The sequence below is a fragment of the Rhineura floridana genome, chromosome 6 (genome assembly GCF_030035675.1).
Source record: "Rhineura floridana isolate rRhiFlo1 chromosome 6, rRhiFlo1.hap2, whole genome shotgun sequence".
In the NCBI taxonomy this organism is placed as follows: domain Eukaryota; kingdom Metazoa; phylum Chordata; class Lepidosauria; order Squamata; family Rhineuridae; genus Rhineura; species Rhineura floridana.
This window is the reverse complement of record NC_084485.1, coordinates 73,663,490-73,680,365: the sequence shown is the minus strand read 5'-3', so window position 1 is coordinate 73,680,365 and position 16,876 is coordinate 73,663,490. Positions and strand designations below refer to the sequence as shown.

The 16,876-nt window shown below is 43.6% G+C and overlaps 1 protein-coding gene across 14 annotated transcripts in view; it reads right to left on the bottom strand.

Annotated features, from left to right (window-relative positions):
* The window catches only part of GRM4 (glutamate metabotropic receptor 4), a 603,968-nt gene that overhangs the window by 14,525 nt on the left and 572,567 nt on the right, over positions 1-16,876 (bottom strand). The gene's annotated exons all lie outside the window — the stretch shown is intronic.

Sequence of the window (16,876 nt, the reverse complement as noted above, 5' to 3'; positions counted from 1 at the left end):
GGCTACCAGTTAAAGAATACTTATTGAATTCATCATCATTATTCAAATGATTAATTAATTTATCAAATTTAAATAAACTTGCATATTACCAAACCTAAATATAGGTGTACTGTTGACATACTGAGGGATGTATGAGATTATTTACAATTAAGCAACAATTACCATTCATAATTTGAAGGTAAATTTTCAAGTCTTCACCATTCCCTGTAACAGTAACATACCAGAACCAAAATAGCCTCAACAAATAAACAAGTATATCCTCAATTTGCAGAACCACAGATTCAAATTTTCCCACCCTCATTAAAATTGTCTGCCACCAATTGCCCAATGAATCTATGGCTGGTTATGTTATTGATTAGAAATTGCTGCTCTACTGAAGAGCTATATAGAGCAGGGGTGGCTAACATGAGGCCTTCTAGATGTTGTTGGGCTATAACTCCCATCATCCTAGTCCATTAGCCATGCTGACTAGAGAGTAAGGAGGGAAAGATCTGTCAATCTCAGTTCTCTCACTTTCTCATTTTCCACTCTTAAATTCAGTTCTCTACATTTCTGAGGCAATCTGCATTTAAAAAAAAAAAACTTCAGGAAATTTCTCCAGCATTTTAGTATGAATTTCTCCTCTCACACACATTTTATATGTAGTTTTGACCAATGTACACATTTTTGCAAGCAATTTCTCTTCATCTAATGCATTTTTGTATGTCATTTTCACTCATATATTTATTTTTATGAACACTTTCCCCTAATATATTCATTTTTGAAAACACTGGTTGGCAACCTGCATTGCAAAATTCAACTAAGTGCTAATTTTGAAGGATAGCTGTGTTTCAGTTCTCATATCGTTTTGGAAAGTGAGAATCTGATAGATTCGACTTGAAATGCAAACTGAATTGAATGTCTTGCCCATCCCTACTAGGGTGCTGGAATCCAGGGGGCTACGCCTTAGCCACCCCTGAAATATAGTGTTTGTTGCACTTGGTTTCATTGCAATGGTGTGACATATGCACAGAAGACATTTTTGCACAATATTCCCTTTGTTGCATTCTTGAAGACGTACTGGCTGCATTGACTTCAGCACATCCCTTCTACAAAGATATCTCTGCAAACCCATCTCTAAGGTGCATTTTCTTTACTCTTGCATCTCTATAACCCAATTCTTATATTCATCCCATGCAGTACTGACAGCAAATTAGGGCCTGAGATGCGTTGCAGTCATAGAAATTGATGGTCAACATCATATGGGGAGGCATCCCCCTCCTTTTAAACCCTCTTTCAGCTTCCACACATTGCCCTTCCCTTCCCTGTACGTTAAGAAAAAGCCCTTTTCCCTCTCAACAGGTAATTCTCATTCACCAGCTCACTTCCTGAGCCGTTGTAATGTTAGTCACATATTACACACCGATGTAGCCTTTCTGCAGTAAAAACTAATTTCACGCTCACTGTCCAGGACTAACGGTGACAGATGTTTTGCAAAATGAAAGCCCATTAATCTGACTGTAGAATAATCCATTTTTCTATGGAAAGGGCCTGGCAGGCATCTCGCAAGTGGGGGATGTGTAAATCAGATAGCACCAGGAAGAGAAGCTCTCTTCATTTTACCCAATCACAGAGAGGTGCCAGGGATGGGCAATTCTTCAGCACCTCAAATGACAAGCCATCCTCCTTATTTGGGCATTAGCCTGCCCCTCTCCACTTCTTTACCTATTAGTATAGTCAGTCTTTATCACACACTGAGGGCTCATCCAGACGACTGTATAATGTGTGACATGATCGCTTTGTGTACTCATTATTTTTCAGTCGTCCAGATGACGTTGCGTGCTTTTGCGCATTTTCGCGCGGTTAAATCCGCTTTGGCATAACCGCGAAAAATGCCATTTGCTTTTTAAAATTGGGAATCATCCACTGCGCCTTCAGCCGCTCGGATGCAATACCGCAGACTTTACAGCTATGGGCGTTTGATGGGAGGTTCTTGGGAGTTTCCCCATACCCCTTCCTTCATTCCCACCCAATCACGTATTTCCACTTTTGCACATGTGCGCAAATGTCCGGGGAAAGCCCGGGAAAAGGGAACCAATCAGAGCAATGGTCCAGTGTTGGGGGGGACTCTCCAACTTCTACAGCGCAGATACAGGAAATATTGGCACATAAGTGGTTTGCTAGAGCATTGCGCTGCATTTCTGGAGAAATAAGTGGAATTGCCAGCCGTGTGTATCTCCAGAAACGTTAATATGCGTAAAGGTGTAAACGCATACAGTGGATTTTGTGAAATATTACAAATACAAACTAACAGAAATACAGGAATTATTGGCATATAAGTGGTTTGCACGTTTCTTTTATCAGTGGGAACACCGCAAAGCCTGTGCTGGCCACTTCAGCACAGCTTTGCACGGCAGTGCACAGGGCTCTTTTCTGCAATTTTAATATGGATTTATGGGTGGGGGGAGCGAGTTGTGTAACTAGGGCGCCCTCATCATCTGCAGGGATGCTTTGAGCCGCCCTCACGTGCAACTGACTAGCCTGTTCCCTGCTCTCTTGTCACTTTCAGAGGGGAGATTTTTTTTTGTTTTAAAAAAATCTCTTTTAAAAATCAGCAGGTTAACCCCACGCAAAGTTGACGTGACGATGGCTTGCCCCATTCTCTCTCTAACCCCCCCAATACCTCGCAGAATTGCCTGGATCTCTCAGGCTTCGCACAGCAGCGTACGGGGCTCTTTGCCCGCATTCCCTGCCCCAGCCAAGAGCGGTCACCCATGGCGGGAGGTGCTGCTTGCTTCCCTGGGGGGCAGCATTACTGGGGAGGAGCTGGGAGCTGCAGCCGAGCGCTGCACTGTTGAAAAGCTCAGCAAAAACACATACATTCATTTTTGCGTAATATCGAAAATACAAGAGTAGCAAGCGGCAAGGAACTCCATTACTGACACAGGAAATTCAAACTTTCGCGCTCTTACATTCAAGCGCATGTGCGTTGCTGATCGTGGGTGAAAGGGGGGAGGAGCACATGCCAGATTTTGCACACCAATTGGCTGGTAGTGGGTTGTGTCGGAGGCAGAGCTGGGAAAAAGCAAAAAGAATGTGGGGGTCCTCCCGCTGTGTGCGGGCGTGAAAAAAGCAGTTTTTTTACATCGGGAAGCAGCGAACAAACAGGTGAGTGGGGACTGTCAGATGACAAAGCGGATATGGAAAACGTGGATTATCCCGCTCCGTTTGGATGAGCCCTGAGTAATGACATGCAAGATCCACATATCGGCCTGTGTTATTTGTCATTACTAAAACGCAAAATTCATCCTACTAGGACTGTGCCAAAATTTTAAAACTTTCTTTTTTGACTATTTGGAAGTGGGGAATGAAACCCTCACAGAAAAATGTGGGCAGGAAGGGAAAAAATGGAAATGGACTGCCTTCAAGTCAATTCCGATTTATGGCGACCCTACAAATAGGGTTTTCATGGTAAGTGGTATTCAGAGATAGTTTACTATTACCTTCCTCTGAGGCTGAGAGGCAGTGACCGGGCCAATGTCACCCAGTGACCTTCATGGTTGTGTGGGGATTTGAACCCTAGTCTCCCAGGTTGTAGCCCAACACCTTAACCACTACACCACACTGGCACAGGAAGAGTTACCACTTCACCTTAGGAGGTAGCCAAGGTTTTCCCATTTTTTTCTTGCTTTTCTTTTGTTAAGTCTTACGTCAGGGAGAAAGCCTCTTTCTACAACTTCCCACCTGCCGTACTTTCAGGAATGTCTTGAGAGTGACACCACATTAAGGCACAATGCCTCGCTCTCAAGGCAGCCAAGGAGGCATGGCCAGGAGGAAGCAGATTCCTGACAGCCACACATCATGATGAGACCTAGTAATGTAAGCAGAAACCCGCTCTCAAAAATGTCAGAAAAATTTCTCCCTCTGCCCACCTCCCTCAGAAGATAGCAGAAATGCTCCCCTATTTGCAGGGGAAGAATATTTTTAGAAAACTGGGGAGGGGGATTTCAGCTCACCCTTACGTTATACACCTTGCTAATAATGACACAGAGATGAGACCTAAACTTAGAATGCACACTTTCCCCCACACTATTTATCCCAGGGTAAGTTGGCCCCACCTTCTAGAAGCCATCTGTCACCACACATTGTGGGGCTGCAGTCATCCCAAGAGAAAAGAGAGGTGACTCTAGGTAAAATATAATGAAGTGAGCACAGAAGGGCATGGTAGATTGGTCAGCTATCAGTTACTACAGTCTTCCCAAACAGAAACATGTTCATGTTTCACATGCGTGGCCTAATCCTAAGAGGCTGTTCCTGGATTCCATCCATGGGGTGGATGCATTTTCAGCATAGAACAAAGACTGAATTTTGGCAAATTCTCTAGGTCCATTTTGAAAATAAACAAAGACGGAGGCTGCTTCCATTTCCCTGGCTTCCTCATGGGCACTTCCTAATGGTGGAACAAGCAAGCTCCATACATCATTGTAGGGCTAGTGGTGTGCATGTATGCATGCAAAGGTAACTTTAGAAAAAGTAGGGGATTTTTTCAAAAAAGCGTGCTATGCCTACAGTGGAAGATTCAAGGTAGGCAGATGGTGGGCAGGCTACACTTGCAATGCCTATATGACAGTGCCTAATGACACTGCGGGAAGATGATGGGCAGGCAACTTTTAGGGCGGGTATTTGCATCCACCTTTGTCTCCCCATCTCCAGAACTGCCTAGAATCTTTCCATCCTCTAGAAGATTACTTCCAGCCACTGTTTAGGCATAGGCTTTTAGCTCTACCTAAAGAAAAGTATAAAATTATCTCTTGATGCAGAAATAACAAAAAAAGCAATCCAGAGTTCTGTGAATGGAGATGTTTCCCATTAGTATCTATAGAAGATGGATCACTAAAAGTTGCTGAGCCCCAACTCTTAGGTACACCAGAGTAGTGGGACGGGGGACATTTTTTCTTGCTTTCAGGAAACTCACTATGGCCATGTTTCAGATCCCTGTTACAGAGTAGAAACACACTCACTGTTCTGCTGGTTCCAGTGCATCTCCACCTCTCTCTTCTGTAACCGGGGACACATGACAACACTAGTCAGGGAGCATCTTGAGTGCATTTTTTAAAAAATTCTGCTTCCAAGAGATTTCACAACTAATGGGCCGATCAACCCATTACCCTTTAGGTGTGGCCAATGGAAAAGCTTTGATCTGGCAACTAGTGTGTTCATTGCCACAGTTTGTGTAAATTCTTCTTTTCAGATATGTGTCACTGACAGCATTATTTTTATTACAACATGCCAATTCATTGCCACCACTGAACCTGACAACCCATATGGAATATGTGAATAGCGGGATCACAAAAAATTAGGCAAGAGTTTTGAGCTAAAACTTTGAAATGGGTGCTTATTGAAGATGCCTTAGTGCTGATCAAGACAATCAGCTTAGACCTTTGTATACAGAGCATTAGTCAACACCTTTGTCAACAGGGATTTTATGATTAAGCTAAACCAAGATAGAGGCAGGTCACAGGGACAGTAGCTGAGATTAGAAAATGGGCACTGTATGAGTGCTAATCTTGTTGATGGTATCACACATTTGGTATGACTGCATGGTGCAGCACACAATCACATCACAACATTTTCTGTGAAATGGTCCTTTGTATTTAGCAATTCAGGTTACGTGGAACACTTCATTTTTCTCCTGTTCATTTAAGTGTATTCTGTCACTCCCCAAAGCAGTGCGATTCAAGGATTGGAGGCTGACTCCAAAACCATAAATCCTGTAACCCTGGTGGAGTCTTCAAAGTTTACAAATAGAAGTCTGTGAATTTGAATTAAACTCCCTGTGTTCTTTTAACCAGGACAATCAGATGCAAAAGCAGGTGGGGCTCTATGCCTTTCATCACTGTGCAAAAGAGGGAATTTTGGCCAATGCAGCTTTTCTCATTATTGCACAATAAGTAGTGATGCCACTGAGAATTTTCACGCTTGGAAATATGAATGAGAGCCGGTGTGGTGCAGTGGTTACAGTGTTGGACTAGGACCTGGGAGACTAGGGCTCAAATCCTGCACTCACTGGGTGACCCAGGAAGCTCTCTGGGTGACCTTGGGCCAGTCACTGTCTCTCAGCGAAACCTACTTCACATGATTGTTGTGAGGAGAAAATGAGGAGAGGGAGACCCGTGTATGAGACCTAGAGCTCCTTGGAGGCAAACTGGGATATAAATGTAATAAATAAGTTAAATAAATAAATAAATCTCAGGTGCTTCTAATGCTCACCTCAAATGCTAGGTGAGCTACAGAAGGTCCATAGCTCAGTGGGAGAGCATCTGCTTTGTCTTGATGTTCAGTTGAAATCTGGCTTCCTGTAACTTGAGCCCATTATTGCATGTCCTGCACTCTGGGATGATCAAGAAGAGTTCCTGGTGCTCCTCTGTGTGATAACCTTTCAAGTACTTGAAGAGTGCTATCAGTCTTCTCTCCTCCAGGCTAAACATGTTCAGCTCTTTGAGTATCTCCTCATAGGACTTTGTTTCCAGTCCACAGATCATCCTTGTTGCCTTTCTCTGAACCTGTTTCAGTTTGTCTGCATCTTTCTTAAAGTGTGTTGTCCAGAACCGGATGCAGTACTCAAGATGAGGCTTAACCAGTGCTGAATAGAGGGGAACTAGTACTTTACACAATTTGGAAACTATACTTCTGTTAATGCAGCCTAAAATAGCATTTGCCTTTTTTGAAGCCACATCACACTGGTGGCTCATATTAGCTTGTAATCAACAACAATTCCAACATCTTTCTCACATTTAGTATTGCTGAGCCAAATATCCCCCATCTTATAACTGTACACTTGGTTTCTTTTTCCTAGGTGTAGAACCTTGCACTTATCCCTATTAAATTTCATTCTGTTGTTTTCAGCCCAATGCTCCAGCCTATCAAGTTCATTTTGAATTTTGTTTCTGTCCTCCAGGGTATTAGCTATCCCTCCCAATTTTGTATCATCTGCAAATGTGATAAGCATTCCCTGCATCTCCTCATCCAAGTCATTAGTAAAAATGCTGAAGAGCATTGGGCCCAGGACCAAGCCCTGTGGTACCCTGCTCATTACCTCACCCCATTTTGAGAATGAACCATTAATAAGCACTCTTTGAGTACAATTCTGGAGCCAACTGTGGATCCACCTGATAGTCGTTCCATCCAGCCCACATTTAGCTAGCTTGCTAATCAGAATACCATGGGGCATTTTGTCAAAAGCTTTGCTGAAGTCAAGATATATCACGTCCACAGCATTCCCACAGTCTAGCAGCGAGGTTACCCAATTAAAAAATAAGATTCATCTGTCAGGAGTCAACAAATCCATGTTGGCTTCTAGTAATCACTTTATTGTTTTCAAGGTGCTTACAGAGTGACTGCTTCATAATTTGCTCCAGAATTTCCCCAGAGATTGATGTCAAGCTAACTGGTCTGTAGTTGCCCTTTTTGAAGATAGCGACAACATAAGCCCTCCTCCAGTCATCTGGCACTTTACCCATCCTCCATGATTTCATAAAGATAATAGACAATGGTTCTGAGAGTTCTTCAGCAAGTCCCCTCAATATTCTAGGATGCAGGTTTCAGGTTTTCTTGGAGCCTTCGGGCACAGTGGATCCCTTGTTCCTTCCCTAAGGGGTCACCTGCTCACCTCCTCCTGCTGCCCGTGTCCATTGCTGCAGAGGCTTGCAGGGACTCATCTCTACTGCTACTGCTACCACCTCCTCCTCTGCACTCACTTGCCCATCTCTTCAGAGGCTGGAGGCTTTGGGTACCTTGCCGCAAGACTTCCACACACACCACTGCCAGACACACATTAGGCCCTGCCCCCTCAGAAGCAGCTTCCATGGCACAGGAAACTTTGCCACACTCTCCCATGGTGTCTTGTGCGGTGGCTACTATGCCGTTTCTAGGAGCAGCAATGACTTCAAGTTCACCTCTCACAAACACACACACACAGAGAAAAGAAGATTTGAGAATTGAGGGACAGTGTTGGATGAATGACAGTGAATGTTGGAAAACACCAGTGCCGTATCTGAGTCTTTGTCCTTCTGTCATGGGGTAGTTTGGGGTCGCTGCAGTGTTGTGGCAAGCAGGCCAGGCCGGGGCTCTACAGCAGTGCTGTTGTTGCCTTGCCAAAGGCCTCCACTAATTGGCAGCAGGAAGGTCACATGCTGCCTTCCCATATTGCTGGGAACGGGATAGTACTGATTTCAGTCCATTTGGATGCCTCTCCAACAAGCTCCAGTTGCCATGACCACTTGGCATTTGCTAGTTGTCTTTTTCACACTTTTCCCTTTTCCCTACCAGCATGTCTGTGGTTAGCAGTGTTAGGAGCCAACTGCGACAAAATACGGCCACAGAGTATAACTGCAGCCACAGGCAGCCAGACAATTGCATGTGCCTGTCCCTAAGGAAAACATTTTTAAAAGCTTAGAAGGAGCCACTACCCTGCAGGGTTGTTTTGACTATCCAGAGAAGTGGTGCCTTAAAACAAGAGAATAGGGCCAACCTGCAGTTCTTGTGCCCTGAACTTTTAACACTGGCTAGAGTGAAACTTGCAACGATATGTGGACAGAGAGGGGGAGTCTGAATTTTCTCACTCTTCTTTGCCCAGCTAGCAAACCTAATGGCATCAGGAAGCCAAAGGCTATAGCCAAAGAAGTTGTCACTGTGTGGGTCTGGCCTTCTCAGGGATATTCCAGACTCCCTTACTGAATTTTCAGCTTTAATTTTTAAAAAGTAAGTCTCTGGGCCCTTTACTTATGGAGATGTAAAGAAAAGTGCATAGGCAGCTATCCACCCAATTTGCTCATTAGGGGGGGAAAAGAAAAATGTGTATTGTGCTTTGTTTCTGTTCTGGTAGTTCTACAATGATTCCTTGTATCCCCAGCTTCAAAAAATAAATCTACAGGTGTGAAGAAGCTCTTTCTGAGGATGAAGTGTCAGTATGTTCTCGCTTTTCTTGGGTAAGGAAGACATGGACTGAGTGGGACGACTGTTGATGGTGGCAGTGGGGGTGGTAATGTGCATTATATTTAGGCCATGTGTATTAGGCCACCAGTATATGAATATCCTCTAGTGTGGGGTAGTCTGTAGTGGAGAGAGTGCTATATTTAGAGCAGGAAGACCTTCCTTCAAATCTCTACTAAGCCATGAAGCAAAAGAATACTTTTGGACAAATTACCATCTTTCAGCTTAATTTACCTCACAAAGTTGTGGGGAGAAAGGGCAGGATACAAATCTAATAAATAAATAAATAATAAAAATAAACTGCTACCCTGAACACCCAAAGAATGGTGAAATGTATGATAAATGAAACTCTAAAATAGACTGAATGTTCTAAAAAGGGAAATTTTCACTAAGATAAGAATAAAGAATTGTTTTGGGTTTTTTGGAAAACCAGCTGGAAATCTTGGTTTTCCACACAGAGAGCAGTTTTTCAGTAACTTATCTCAGAACAAAAGTATGTTCTAGGGGTATACAACCAGCGACAAGATTCACCTTGTATCTGTATCTGTAGCTTTGGGAAGCAACCCTGTCTGTTTTCGATCTGCTTTGTGTCTTTCCCAAGTTATTCTGGTCCGAATCAGATCTGTTAAATCTGAAGCTGTTGTTTCCCATTGACTTTAATGGGAAATCTAAAAACAGCTATCGCTTTTCTTTTTTCCTTTATAGAGAAGTGGATGAAATTTGCAGGCAAAGGAGCCCTTCCATAGTGGATTAAGCTTGGTAAAATTAACAGGTAGATCCATCCCACGGCTTTCATGCAGGGAACCTTTAAATATATATTGTTAAAACAAGCTCTTTATTTTCTGCCAGAATTGGATGCAATTTGCAGACCTGGCTGGCCCTTCCAGAGGATGAAGCCTGCCAACTTTCAGAATGGTAGGTACAGTGGTTCTCCCACAAGGGCAGGTTTTACTGTTTGGGTAAGATGGAAATCATTTAAGCTCCTCTAGTGTTTTGTCATTAAGCAGCCTGAAAACCAGTGACATGACGGAGGTGCCCTTTGGTAAGTAGGTTCTATTATTATTAATATGGCCATCTCTGCTATCTTTTCGGTGCCTTTTGAAGACTTTCTTCTTTCAACAAGCCTTTTAAGCTGAGACCTATCCCAGTCTGCGTCTGTGTTAGAATTGCTTGTTAATATGTTTTTTTAATAATATGTTTTTAACCCTTTTTAAAAAGATGTTTTTAAAGCTTTTTAAAAAATGTTTTTAACGTTGTTTTGTTTTAATGTATTTTAAGGTCTGTTTTTATTAATTAATTAATTAATTAATTATACTTGTATACCGCCCCATAGCCGAAGCTCTCTGGGCAGTTTACAGTAACTAAAAACAAATACAATTCAGGATACATCTTTTAAAAAACAATTTAAAACAAAATTTAAAAATGTAAAACAATATAAAAACATTATGATGTTTTAAAATGTTTTTAGGGTTTCTGCTTGCCGCCCTGGGCTCCTGCTGGGAGGAAGGGCGGGATGTAAATCAAGTAATAAATAGATAAATAAAAATAAATAATAATTACATTTCTATCCTTGTTCCTTGCCTTGTTCCTCGCTCCCACTTCTCTCCTGGACGGGTTCCTCGTTAATCATCTGCTGTGCCCACTGGACTATGTGTGCTGTTGTTTCATGCCAGATCGGTACACAATAAGACCACACTCATCCATGATTTGATCACGGATGAAGGTGCCAATTTGGTGTGCATTACCAAGACCTGGGTGGGTGAGCTGGGAGGAGTTGATCTGACCCAGCTTTGCCCACCTGGATTCTCAGTGCAACACCAGCACAGGCTGCAGGGAGGGGGCGGGGGGAGTTGCTACTGAACTTCCATCTTTGTCACCAGAAAATCACTCTGTCTTGAAGCTGGCTGTGAGGGCCTGCACCTGGTGTCGGGCCAAGGAGACATTCACTCTGCTGCCCAGCAGCTTCTCTGACTGAGCTGGTGGAGGCCATCTCAGCTTTGGTATTGGAGGAGCCCAGAACGATATTCCTGGGTGATTTCAATGTCCATGCTGAGGCTGCCCTCTAGTGTTCTGCCTCAGGCCTTCAGGGCCTCCATGATAACCATTGGGCTGTCTCAAGTTGTCACCAGCCTGACGCATAGGGCAGGGCACACCCTCAACTTGGGTTTTTGCTCCAGATGGAAGAAAAGAAGTTCTGGAGATAGGGGATGGATGCCACCCCATTGTCATGGTCAGACCACTTCCTGGTGAGGGTTAGACTTATAGCTCCAATCCTCCCCTGCAGGGGTGGTATAGAGATTAAGATGGTCTGTCCTTGGAGACTAATGGAATCCACAGGATTCCTAAATGCCTTGGGGGAGTTCCCAGTAGATAGAGCGGATGACTCTGTTGAAGCCCTTGTCATGCTGTGGAACAGCAAGACATGTCGGGCTGTTGACACAGTTGCCCCCAAGCGCCCTCTCCAGCATTGTGGAGCCCAGTTTGCACCTTAATACACCATTGAGTTAAAGGCAATGAAACAAGCTGGACGACAGCTAAAGTGTAAGTGGCGAAAGACATGCTGTGAGACTGATCAGGCACGAGTAAAACATCATAACCATGCCTACTGTGCAGCGATGATGGTGGCAAAGAAGGCCCACTTCTCAGCCACCATTGCATCCTCAAATAGCCATCCAGTGGAGCTTTTCCATATTGTCAGGGGTCTGTTGACATCAACTCCAGGAAATGGAGTTTTACACCCTTCAGAGGCCCACTGAATTGTTTGCAAGGCACTTTGAAGGTAAAGTTGCTCACCTTTATAGCAATCTTGATGCCCCATCTACATCTACCGTAGTCCCCAGTGAGGTGTCCAGTGTAATGTCTGCTGCAACTTCTTGGAATCAGTTTCAGTTGATGCAGTCTGATTATGTGGACAAGGTGCTTGCGATGATGCAGCCAGCAATGTGTCCTCTTGTCCCTTGCCCTTCTTGGCTTTTTAAAGCTTGTCAAGGAGGGTTGACCGAGCTGATCCAGAGTGTGGTCAATGCATTGTTGTGGGAGGGAGTGGTTCCAGCCATCCGGAAAGAGGCGGTGATCTGACCGCTCCTGAAAATGCCCACCCTGGACGTTTGTGACAACTACTGCACAGTCGCAAATACCCCCTTTTTAGGGAAGGTGATTGAGAGGGTTGTAGCGCAGCAATTGCAGGTACTCTTGGATGAAACAGATTATCTTGACCCATCCCAATCTGGGTTCAGGCCTGGTTATGGGACTGAATCAGCCTTGGATATAAATCTAATAAATAAAATAATAAATATCCCACCCTTCCTCCCAAAGAAACCCAGGGCTGCAAACAGCAAAATGATAAACAGCAAAATGATAAGAACAGTACAACTTAAAATAAAATGAAAACATATTTACAACATTTTAAAATCATCTTAAAACATCTAAAAAACATTTTAAAGCAATCACATACCCGTAGTTATTAATAGGCTGGCAATAAGCAACACAAGGCTTGCTGAGTGAGGGGAGGGGAGGGGAGGTAATAATACAAATACTAATAATACTAGGCAGCAAGAATTCCATGTAATGAAATCATAGGTACCCTACAGCTAAAGAAAGGTGGGTGAAACTTTCAACAGGCATAATGGGAGAAAAAACAATTGGAAATGCATAGAAGCAATGTGCACAGCAGCAGCAGCAGCAAGGAAGGAACTCTAAGGGGACTTTGCATTAATTGGGAAGAATAAGAGAATAAGAGAAAACAAATGGAATGAAAGACAAATAGTTAAGGGACGTGTTGGCTGGGAAACAAAAAGGAATCAGAGGAAATAGGAATAGATAAAGCCCGACAACTGAACTGAGGGAGAGGGAAAGTGAGTGACCCTATACTGAGCTGTCCTAAGAGCTCACAAAGTAAGAATCAAAGTACAGGCATACCCCACTTTAACATTCGCAATGGTACTGGAGAGTATACTTTAAGTGAAAATCTACTTTAAGTGAAGCAATTGTCTTCACTTGTACTGCACGCAATTACCACTAGATGGCAGCGGCATCATGCCAATAAAATGTACATTATTGCGAAGCACACGGACGTTAAGCGGGGTATGGGGACGTATGGAGCATGTACGTTATAGCGAGGCAACGTTAAGTGAAGCAATGTTAAGTGGGGTATGCCTGTAATGTAAACTGGAGGTGGGGGGGGGAGGGGAATGAAAATGTATTGATTTTTAATTGTTTGGAAACAGGAAGTGATTGGAAGAATGCCAATAGTACACCACTTTTCTAAATGTTCTGCTTGCCCTAGCAGAACTCACACAAGAACAGCAACAATTTTATTTACTTCAAGATCCTTTCCCCAATCACTGTGATTGGGATGCACCAGGAAAATAATTAACTGTAATGAATACTTAGCCCTGTCCAATTAAACAAACAATAGCATCCACTCCCTACTCCTCCCCACACAAGCTTAGGATATCTCCCTAATTGGCATGATTTCACCTCTTTAAAAGAATAATATTAATGGCACAATTTGATTCAGGCCTGTGAAACCCACACCCAAATCATCCCTATTTGCCTCGTGATTCAGGCTGCACACAGAGCGAATGCAAACCCCTAGTACATACACAGATTTTAGTGGAATGGGTTTACTTTTTCAGCCCATTAATTCCCTGTAAAATACACAGCACAGAATGCTTTGCTCTCTGGTAGTGCCCCCTTTGGTTCACATGGTTGGAAAGGATCATGAATGGGCCCAGCTCAGGCTGTGGAGTCTGCATTATTGGCTTTTAGAAATGGGGTGTTCTGGAAAAAGAGCCTACCTTTTTCAAGGGACACTTTTCCCACTTTCAGTTGCAAAGCAAACTGAGATCACAGTGAACTGTTCATGGCCAGGTTCTTACATGAACCTTTAAACTGTGCCAGAGTTCTCTTCTGTGGTGTTTGTTCAGACGGATAAGAAATACTTACTTTCCATGGGAAAGTAGTATGCTTATTGCTGATAGATTTTTTGGCATTCTGCAAAACCGTGACAGATCAGTTCCAACACACCTCAAGAAGGCATGCAATCCACTCCCTGACAACTATCGCAAGCTCTCCACCAAAGCAGGGAGGGGGATACAAATTGCTAATTGCGTTTGTTATAAAAAGGGATTCATGTTGAGATGACTGCAGCATTATCTCCCCCTGCCAGGCACCAATCAGGCTGTCAGTGACAACTAATTCATCACAAAGATTCAGAAACAACTGCAAGCATTGTTGGAAAGAGCCAGTTGGACAGTTCTACTGCCAGCTATATAGTCAATAAGGAAGAAGTGGAGGCATTATTTCTATTGGCTTTAAGTTAAGGTTTAAAGTTAAAGCTTTTAACCAGGACATTATTCAGTTCAGACCTAAGCCAAGGGAAGGTATAGTCCCAAATGGCCAATTTATACCAGGTGGGGACTTGATTAAACACATCATGTTCCTTTATCATATCTTTACACTAAAGGCCTGTCCAGGCAATCATTTCACTGTGCAATAAATGTGAAACTTTACTCTGCTGTTGTTGTGGGTCCAAATTTCTTTACCATAACTAGTAATCTGTTTCCCCCCCCCCTTTAATAGCGCATCAATTTTGGGAAATCACATCTTCCCCTCCTTTTTCAGGGGTATTAGGGACTGATGTAAACGAACAAGAACTGGCTGAAGAACTCTCAGAACCACTGTCTACTATCTTTGTGAAATCATGGAGTACTGGTGAAGTGCCGGATGACTGTAGGAGAGCTAATGTTGTCCCCATCTTCAAAAAGGGCAAAAACGAAGAACTGGGGAACTACAGACCAGACAGCCTAACAGCAATCCCTGGAAAAACTCTGGAGCAGATTATAAAGCAGTCATTCTGTAAGCACCTTGAAAACAATGCAGTGATTACTAGAAGCTAACATGGATTTATGAAGAACAAATCCTGCCAAACTAATCTTATCTCATTTTTTGATGGGGAACCTCCCTTGTAGACTGTGGGAATGCTGTGGACATAATATATCTCGACTTCCGCAAAGTTTTTGACAAAGTGCCCCATGATATTCTGATTAGCAAGCTAGTTAAATGTGGGCTGGATGGAACAACTACCAGGTGGATCCACACTTTGGCTCCAGAATCGTACTCAAAGAGTGCTTACCAATGGTTCCTTCTCAAACTGGGTGGACATAAGGAGTGGGGTACCGCATGGCTCGGTCCTGGGCCCAGTGCTCTTCAACATTTTTATTAACGACTTGGATGAGGAGGTACAGAGCATGCTTATCAAATTTGCAGATGATACAAAATTGGGGGGCACAGCTATTACCATGGAAGACAGAAACAAAATTGAAAGGGACTTTGATAGGCTGGAGCATTGGGCTGAAGACAACAGAATGAAATTCAACAGGGATAAATGCAAAGTTCTACATCTAGGAAAAAGAAACCAAATGCACAGTTATAAGATGGGGGATACTTGGCTCAGCAATACGACATGTGAGAAGGCTCTTGGAATTGTTGTTGATTACAAGCTAATATGAGCCAACAGTGTGATGTGGCTGCAAAACAGGCAAATGCTATTTTAGGGTGCATTAACAGAAGTATAGTTTCCAAATCACGTGAAGAATTAGTTCCCCTCTATTCAGCACTGGTTAGGCCTCATCTTGAGTACTGCGTCCAGTTCTGGTCTCCGCACTTCAGGAAAGATGCAGACCAACTGGAACAGGTTCAGAGGAAGGCAACAAGGATGATCAGGGGACTGGAAACAAAGCCCTATGAGGAGAGACTGAAAGGGCTGAACATGTTTAGCCTGGAGAAGAGAAGACTGAGGGGAGATATTATAGCACTGTTCAAGTACATGAAAGGTTGCCACACAGAGGAGGGCAGGGATCTCTTCTTGATCATCCCAGAGTGCAGGACACGGAATAATGGACTCAAGTTGCAGGAAGCCAGATTTCGACTGAACATCAGAAAAAATTTCTTAACTGTTAGAGCCATACAACAATAGAACCAATTAACTAGAGAGGTTGTGGGCTCTCCGACATTGGAGGCATTCAAGAGACAGCTGGATAGCCACCTGTTGGGAATGCTTTGATTTGGATTCCTGCATTGAGCAGGGGGTTGGACTTGCTGGCCTCATAGGCCCCTTCCAACTCTACTATTCGATGATTCTAAGATTTTGGGTAATATGGAGCAGCAGGGTTGATTCTCCTGACTCTCCCATCATATGGGATTGACTCCCTGGATTTGTTTGTATAAAGGGTGATGTTTGTGCTTTCCTTTGTAACAAACAGCTTGTCTGTCTTGCTTGAGCCATCTGGAGCTATTTTCTCTCCACACAGTCTTCTGCAATACACCTGCTTATAGTGTAGAGCTGGGCACACACTGAGCTAAATATTATCCTGTTATGTTTGTATCTGCATGGGCCAGATTGCCTTCATTACTAGGAGGCTAGGCTATATAACAGTAACTGTTTGCTGACACTCTGAGAACTAGGAAATCACCCCAAATATGTATTCTCCTGCTAGGACACCTTGCCCAACATCAAAGGTAGGGAAAAGCAGACTTAGTGGCCAAACGCCGCCCTCCAGCCTTCAGGACTCTCCCGGGCTATGCCCCCGCCCCATGCCACACCTTTCACTGGTCCTGCTGTGTGCTCTCCTCAAGTCCTTTTGTCTGGCTGGTGTGCCATGCTTGCCTGGATGGAGGATGGAAAAGTGTTATGTGTGTAGAAATCTCTGACTTTAGCATAGCGGGAATGTGGTCTGCTATGTATAGCTAAGAGTTGCATCCATTGCCTCTCCAACGTGTGCTCTGGCCACAACCGCTACTGGTAAGTGGCCCCCGGAAGATTTCCTATGAGAGAATACAGTCCTGAGACTGAAAAAGGTTCCCCATCTGTGCACTACATTCTACTACTTTGGGTAATTCATTT